This window comes from Amia ocellicauda, chromosome 17 (assembly GCF_036373705.1).
Source record: "Amia ocellicauda isolate fAmiCal2 chromosome 17, fAmiCal2.hap1, whole genome shotgun sequence".
In the NCBI taxonomy this organism is placed as follows: Eukaryota; Metazoa; Chordata; class Actinopteri; order Amiiformes; family Amiidae; genus Amia; species Amia ocellicauda.
The window spans coordinates 6,290,557-6,299,382 of NC_089866.1; positions in this window are offsets into that span (position 1 = coordinate 6,290,557).

The window sequence follows — 8,826 nt, forward strand, 5'->3', positions numbered from 1 at the left end:
ATTTGTATTTTCACATTTATTTTTTGCCCCCAACACATTTTATGAATATGTATCTATATAAATTAAATAAGGAGTTAATGCAGGGAAAACTTTCCTAACCACCATAGATGTTGCGCATCTCTATTCTGACATGTGATTCTTGCAGTGCCAAGAGACTCGTGGAGCCTTAAATTAGTAGCACTCAGGCTGATGATTATGTTTTAGGTTTACACAATTGATACAATATGATACATGTTGATACAATAATTGATAACATTATCACACTAACTAAATACTAGCCCAAATTATGGCCAGGTTTTGAGTATTCATGGAAAGCTAATGCAAAATATAGGAATTATTAATAGATTTCAAGCGTTTATCATTTTTCTTACTATATTGTGCTATCCAGGTGCAGTTACAATGGGAATACAATGACAATGCTTAAGGTTGGGAGTAGCCCGGTAAGTTCAATCATTACATTAATTAAAATAAGTAAATGAATAAATACCTATAAATGTAAATTTTCCTCTTTAACAGCTTAGCAACTGTACCGCATTTCTCTGCAGGTCTTGACTGTTCTCTACTGCAGCCCCCTATTACAGTGAGGGAAAAAGTATTTGATCCCCTGCTGATTTTGTACGTTTGCCCACTGACAAAGAAATGATCAGTCTATACAATTTTAATGGTAGGTGTATTTTAACAGTGAGAGACAGAATAACAACAAAAAAATCCAGAAAAACGCATTTCAAGAAAGTTATAAATTGATTTGCATGTTAATGAGGGAAATAAGTATTTGACCCCTTCAACTTAGTACTTGGTGACAAAACCCTTGTTGCCAATCACAGAGGTCAGACGTTTCTTGTAGTTGGCCACCAGGTTTGCACACATCTCAGGAGGGATTTTGTCCCACTCCTCTTTGCAGATCCTCTCCAAGTCATTAAGGTTTCGAGGCTGACGTTTGGCAACTCGAACCTTCAGCTCCCTCCACAGATTTTCTATGGGATTAAGGTCTGGAGACTGGCTAGGCCACTCCAGGACCTTAATGTGCTTCTTCTTGAGCCACTCCTTTGTTGCCTTGGCTGTGTGTTTTGGGTCATTGTCATGCTGGAATACCCATCCATGACCCATTTTCAATGCCCTGGCTGAGGGAAGGAGGTTCTCACCCAAGATTTGACGGTACATGGCCCCATCCATCGTCCCTTTGATGTGGTGCAGTTGTCCTGTCCCCTTAGCAGAAAAACACCCCCAAAGCATAATGTTTCCACCTCCATGTTTGACGGTGGGGATGGTGTTCTTGGGGTCATTCCTCCTCCTCCAAACACGGCGAGTTGAGTTGATGCCATAGAGCTCGATTTTGGTCTCATCTGACCACAACACTTTCACCCAGTTCTCCTCTGAATCATTCAGATGTTGGCAAACTTCAGACGGGCCTGTACATGTGCTTTCTTGAGCAGGGGGACCTTGCGGGCGCTGCAGGATTTCAGTCCTTCATGGCGTAGTGTGTTACCAATTGTTTTCTTGGTGACTATGGTCCCAGCTGCCTTGAGATCATTAACAAGATCCTCCCGTGTAGTTCTGGGCTGATTCCTCACCATTCTCATGATCATTGAAACTCCACGAGGTGAGATCTTGCATGGAGCCCCAGACCGAGTTATTTTGTGTTTCTTCCATTTGCGAATAATCGCACCAACTGTTGTCACCTTCTCACCAAACTGCTTGGCGATGGTCTTGTAGCCCATTCCAGCCTTGTGTAGGTCTACAATCTTGTCCCTGACATCCTTGGACAGCTCTTTGGTCTTGGCCATGGTGGAGAGTTTGGAATCTGATTGATTGATTGCTTCTGTGGACAGGTGTCTTTTATACAGGTAACGAGCTGAGATTAGGAGCTCTCCCTTTAAGAGAGTGCTCCTAATCTCAGCTCGTTACCTGTATAAAAGACACCTGGGAGCCAGAAATGTTGCTGATTGATAGGGGATCAAATACTTATTTCCCTCATTAACATGCAAATCAATTTATAACTTTTTTGAAATGCGTTTTTCTGGATTTTTTTGTTGTTATTCTGTCTCTCACTGTTAAAATACACCTACCATTAAAATTATAGACTGATCATTTCTTTGTCAGTGGGCAAATGTACAAAATCAGCAGGGGATCAAATACTTTTTTCCCTCACTGTAATATTAAAAGAGATAGCTGCATTTTCAGTCATTGCCTGGTTGGGTCTCAGTAAAATGTAAATTCCATCCTACTCTGAGAAAGATTAAATATGTGCACTAGTTTCTGACCTTTGAATTGATGAAATCCCACAAAATAAATAAACAAATTATGAATTATAAATATGAAAATGTATGAAAGAGTGAGCCTGACCTATAGATTCATCACTGCCTACAGGACTGTTTTTTTTAATTGATGTGATGCAGAATTTTTTATTTTATTTACATTTTAATTACATTATTATTTATCAAATCAGTATGATAAGAACTGCATAATACAATGCTGTTCTCATTTCTAGAAGCATGGAACATATTTTGTTATGCACTGAAAATCCATTAATGCATATCTGATAAGGCCACATAAAAGTTGGCACAAATTGTACAGTGTTTATAAATGCACATTCCTTAAGTTTCTTATGCGCCATGGTTTTCTCAAACGGGAATAAAGAGGCAGTTCATAATCATGTTTCATTTTGTGTCACCTTTTCTAAATAGGAGGTTACCGTGATTCAATCTTGCCAGGAGCCGATAAGAAAACTCTTAGATAAAGTAATGAAGCAACTCGAATAAGTAACCTGAGTACAGATTGGTACAGATTGTGTTACTGGGCTGTGCTTGTCTGAAACTGGATTTCATAGTATTACTGCAATACTATGGGGGGTGATCTTTAATTCTATTCTCCTCAATGTCTTGAAGGTTTTCTTAAGAGTCCTGCAAAGCAGTTAATAGAAGCTGGATATTTAATTTTGTGTAATTAAGAACAATGTAAATGTATTCATGAAGGACAGGACCATAAGGTCTAGGTCAGGGGCATCCAAGTTTTTTCAATAGTGGGCCACATGATCTGGAATCTGTATCTGTCTGGGCCGCATTAATTAGTCAGTGAATCAGTGAACAGCTGACAATTATGTAAATAATTACCTTCAGTTTTAATTACAATTACTAATTGATCCAAGCCTGCAAGCATGAAACTTGGCAGCAGTCAGTTACACAACGGTAACGATTGGCAAGTTGTTAGGCCCCACTGGCCTACTAGTTCATGTGTGCTAGCTAATTAGGTTAAAAAAATATATGCTAAAAATCTCAGGCAGGCCGCACTCTGGGGTCAGGTGGGCAGCTTTTGGCCCGCAGGCTACATGTTGGATGTTTATGTTCTAGGTGGAAACGTGGTGCACCTGCAGTAGAAATATATCCATTTCTAATTGAGTCTCTAGAGAAACATTAACTACATATTTTTCATTCCTCAGAAATGTTTATTGTAAAAATAAAACTCAACGACAACAACCACAACAAAATAGATCATTTAAATATTTGTTTGTTTTGCAGAATAAACCAAAAAGTTCATTTTAATAAGTAAATAAATGTATAGCTGAGCATAGGCGGGGGTTCGGGTTGCCATGTCATGGTTGTAGAGATTTATTATTGGTGTATTAAGTGGCCTGCCTTTCTCTTAAATTAAATGTACAAAAGTACTTAGTGTGAAAGGCTGAGATAGAGTTAAAGGCTTGCAGGCTACTGTTAGCCAAAATAAAGACAGGGAAAAAAAAGTGATAATATTACACATAAATACATATACATATTCTTCTGCTAAAAGCTCTGAGAATCGGTTTAAGGAAAATACTTTTCTCAGAATTGATATTTTTAAATTGTCAGCAGACGTCTCAGCCTGAGATGTACTCCAATCTGTCACCTGAGGTCAGCCTGTCATCATTAAAAAAGTGCTGCTGTTCTTAACATTAAAGACTACGTTGTTACTTTTTATCCCCAGATACTCTCTCTGTCTCCACAATAGAGGGCAGTGTTCTGTTGCTGTACTCCCTGAGCAAGGACATAGCATTACATTTAAACCAACTGAGGTGGCGGATTTACTATCAGTATTAGAAGCCCTGTCCTTTTAAACATCAACTCTGGAAGAGAGGGTTTGCCAGTTAAAATACTGCATTCAGATTATCTTTCGAGTCATAGATGGGATATAAATTGTATTTACCTTCCAAAAGATACTCTTTCATCACCTCTATATCTCCATAATAGTACACAATAGAGAAGCTTTATATATATAAGGATGGATTTTAATAAAGATTAGTCCATAGCTGTACAATATAACATATTTATGCTTTGTAAATAATACAAATCATTGCAGTGTACCAGGGTGTCTCCAGAAATATAATACGTGTACAGACTCAGAGTAATTCTCTACAAGGAATGTTAATATTTTAACATCCTGGACTCTTGGATACCTTGGTTTCGAATGAAAGAAAGAGTGGAAATTACTTGTTGAATTTAGTTTACAGTGTGTTCAAATAATAACACACCCTTTCCTCTAGTACAGATTCCAGAAGCCAAAATGCATTGTATACTTTATTGTTTGCCCCACTTTTCACTGATGAGAACCAAAGTTCTTCTGAGGTGATTAATGACTGCTTCATAAGGAGGCCTGGTGCTGAATGTAAGGTCCCTCGGTTTTTTTTTTTTAGCTCTAAACACAGATGTTCTTAATTGTATTATTCCCTTTCGGTGCTACTGTTGTTATAACTGACATCAATAGGTTTGCTCACACCGGTACATGAGCTGCAATGCTTTTTAATTACTATTTCCAGTCACCAGAGGACTGTGCCACTGGGAAAGCACAATAAAGTATTAACATTTTGCTTCAGATCTCCCCATTACTTAACACTTTTAGATTGTTCACTTAGTTTGTTTGATTCCCATTTAAAAAAAAACATTGTCTGATATTCCTTTCTGCATCTTGGACTTTTACAGTAAACCATAATATTGACTATACATTTCTTTATTTCAGTTGTTTTAGCCAGTGCTTTTAAACTTTCTAAAACATGCCTCGATCTTAGTCGAGTGGGAGCAGCGTGTCTGCAGGTGAAGCAAGGCAACAAATCACCAGAACAAACAAATAAATAAATAATTGTAGGACTTGTTCCATTTTAACAGCTTGTCTTTTTCTGCTCGGTGCATCCCCGGTGTATCCAGTGAGAGTGTTGTGCATGAAAAGAGAATGAAATATGAGAAACGCGTTGTGTGCCCCACCTTGTACAAACTTACATTCAGGCACTGTGAGTCAAACTCTGCAGAGTATTGGTTGTGGCACACTTTAGATTTCAACAAGAATACTTACTTAAACAGATGTTCTTTGGGTGGATGTTAGACATTCAAACTGCGAAAGAGGGTCAGCATGTGGGGGTGGGGGTGGGGTGGTGGTGGTAGCGGTACATTGGTTTATTTGCAGAAAGTGGAGTTTAAGAGCATGATCTCATTATTAAATTGAACAACCCAAATACAGGCAGAAGAAAGGCATATGCAGGACCCTATTATGAAGAAACAAATACATTGATTTACACTGAAACTGAGGCATTTAATTAAAATGAATTTCCCCTGTGAACTTTGCTGTTTTAATACATCAAATCTTAATTACACATATTCCTTTTGAGTCAGCTTCCACTAAACACTAGCATTTTAGTATTGTTTTTATTTTTAGTAACTCACTTTGGAAAATCTATCCGTGTAGCCACGGGCAGGATCTGAACAATGGTAGCTACTGCAGCCTGTTTGCATTACCCTCTGCCCTGCTGGCTAGCTTGCGCCCTTACGTGCTGCAGAAACAAAAGGGCTATGTTGTGTCAGTTCCAATTGGGAAGCAATTCCGTGAACAGTGGGATCGCGGCCAATTGTTGTTTTAGCAACGTACTGTACCTCAGTCATGGTTTAAGATTATTCATACTGTACCACAGTTCACCCGCTCCCTGAAACACACACACAAAGGTGAGAGACCTCAACCCAGGGGGGGCAGCACGGCTCCCAAACAGAGCCTTGCAAACTTCAAATAGCCAAGAGTGAGTTTTGAGGTAAATGTCAGGCTGTTGCTAGGAAAACGTTTCCAAGCCATTGGGCTCAGACAGCCCCCGTCACCGCTGTGTGGTTCAGTCCTGCGCTTATTCCAAAAGCCCAAAGGGGATAGAAAGGAGAGAGAGGGAGAGGGAGAGGGTGTGTGTGTGTGTGTGTGTTTGAGGGGGGCTTGAATAGACCTTTTAATTTGCGATTTTGGAACATAGCAGGTGAATGTGACACCTGTTGTTATCTGGCAATACTGTTCATTAGACCTGAGGCCAACTGCTGCTTGGCTTTTACCACACCCTCAACTTGTGTTTTGTGAATCTCTTTCCTTGGCCTGTCTCCAAACCACTGACTTCAGGTATGCTGTCTCTCTTATATGGTTCTGAAAAGAGACAAAACAGCCAGCACTCTCTTTAAAGAAGCATGGCCAGTTTCCTTGCTCGCTCTGCCCCCTCATTATTTGTAAGTTGCTACTTCACCGAGATAAGCTCTCTGATGGGCATTGATCTGGAGAGTGTAATCTGATGGCACTTCAAATTTAAATTCCTCATGCAAGATCCACCACCTCTGTCTTTTTTATAGTATGGGGAACTTTCCCACACCGTGGGTGAGTCCTGGGCAAACTTTTCGAAGGACGACATCCTCCTGTCTCTCAGCCAGAGTGCTGGACGCGGTGGAGAGAGTGGGGGATGAGACATCGAAGGGGAATGCTTAGCCAAGATGACCGAGTGACTGCCACCCACCTCGGACGCCACACGGCACCATTAAAACTTCACAGGCTAACAGGTTTCACACAGCAGCAGCAGCCTGCTTTACATCCTCGATCTTTCACTGCCCTGGGGATGCTGCTCTTGTTGTGCAGGGCAATGGGATTTTAATTCTTTTTCCCTGGTTATTTGGAGCAGGAGCGGCGGAAACAAAACGAGTCACGGTTTACATCGGAAAGGAAAGGGTCAATCCATGCTGCGTTGTCTGCCATTTTTGAGAGAGCATGGTAAAATCTTCCCCTCCCTGCCCCACTGTCTAGTTGTCTATTACGATTGAGGTGTTGTATTAGGTTGGTGCTTAATTCCCAAACAATGAGACGTCATCAAGAGGCTTAATTCAGCATGCATGCACACACAGTCATATCAAATGTACCTCTAGGGATTGCAGGGCTGCACTTCATTAGTTTTATGGTGTTATCTCACTTATCTGCAGCGGAAAGCACGGATTTCATATCTACACTGTAACATTTATGGTAGTTTCTCCCCCCCCCCCATATGAAATGTAGGCTAATTGTGTTAACTGTTGTCACAAGACCAACAAAGTACTGTAGCTTTTGGTTTTTGTTCTGTACACCAAGACCTTGCACTAGCCCCAGCCCTGACCCTTTTGGAAATTATTCCAATATGAGTTTGCCACATGGCAGTGAAAACAAATGGGCTCCCTGGTAAAGGTTGAGTTTGAGAGGGTTTATATTCCTCTTTTCTGAGTTAGGAGAATCCAAAGTGACACATGAAAGCATCGGGGATTACTGATGTTGGTTGTGTGTTGCATTAAAACATAATTTTCAGAAGGTTTTAACATTCACTTCAAGTCAATTACGGTAATTATCATAATAGGAAATATTGACCTTCATTGAATTATGGATGACCTAAGGAGGCTTCCCATGGAGCTGTGATAAGTCTTTCTAGTGAAATGGAAAGTCTATCATCTATGCACAAATTATGTTTCGACCAAAATCCTCAAATTGAATCAGAATAGGTTTTGTTTTCTTTCAATCCGAAGGCTGTACATTTAAAGCGAGAGAGATCTAGTCGATCATTTCTGTTGTGTTGGAAGAGAGAAGAAGGACATTCAAATAAAAAGGATGGAATAAATGTGTAACAATGTATTATAGAGGTCTAATATACAAGTACACTAGTGAAGGTGCTATGTGTCGGATTAAAAACATGGTTAATTGAAAGCTCTAGAACCCATCTTTAGAATGCCCAGAAAACAAAGTTTACAAGAATTTCAGATAATTGATTACAATCACTCAGTTCCCTCCCCCCGTCTCATCCTTCAAACAATAGTGCTGGAACTGGTTTTGCAGATATAGTATATATCCTTCCTCTGATATTTATCGGCTGGATGCCTCTTTCCTGGTCATTTTGAACATTTCATTTGCATAGCTAAGTTACCCCTGAGTGAGAGACAGTAGGAGGGGGTGTAAACGCGAAGAGTTCAAAAACCGCACAGGCTTCATGAAACCGAACCGCTGCGGCCCGTTGTCCTCCCACCAGCTGCACGAGGAGTGATTCACCGAGACTGGTGTCAAACTGAAGCGGTTTTATATAAAGGAAGAGATAGGTCTTTTTTTAGCTTGGGAATTTTATTGACAGTTTCATTGCTTAAAAGTTTTTAAACTGAGCTGCCTCGGTCCCAGAGACACCAAAATTGCAGTCTCACAGCAGGTCTGCCATTATTTTCAGACACCTTACAACAGCACAAAAACTTTATTTCTTTATTTCCTTGCTTGTAACAGCAGGGACATTTTGTCCAAATTTACAATCACCGTAAGACTGGACTGACTGTATTGTGTTCCCTTTGTGTTCATTGTGTTCAAAGAGGAAGTACTATGCTTAAAAATTGTGATGCTCCAGTGTGAAATCACCCCTGTTTTTTTTAACCCTGCAACAAACAGATTCTGATCAGGAACCTGCAAAAATGTATCATCTTAAGCCTCAATTACTAAACAAATAAATATATTGTGGCACAAAATAGATCAGTGATAGTATGTTGTGTTCTTTCATGCATTAAAAACCCTTAT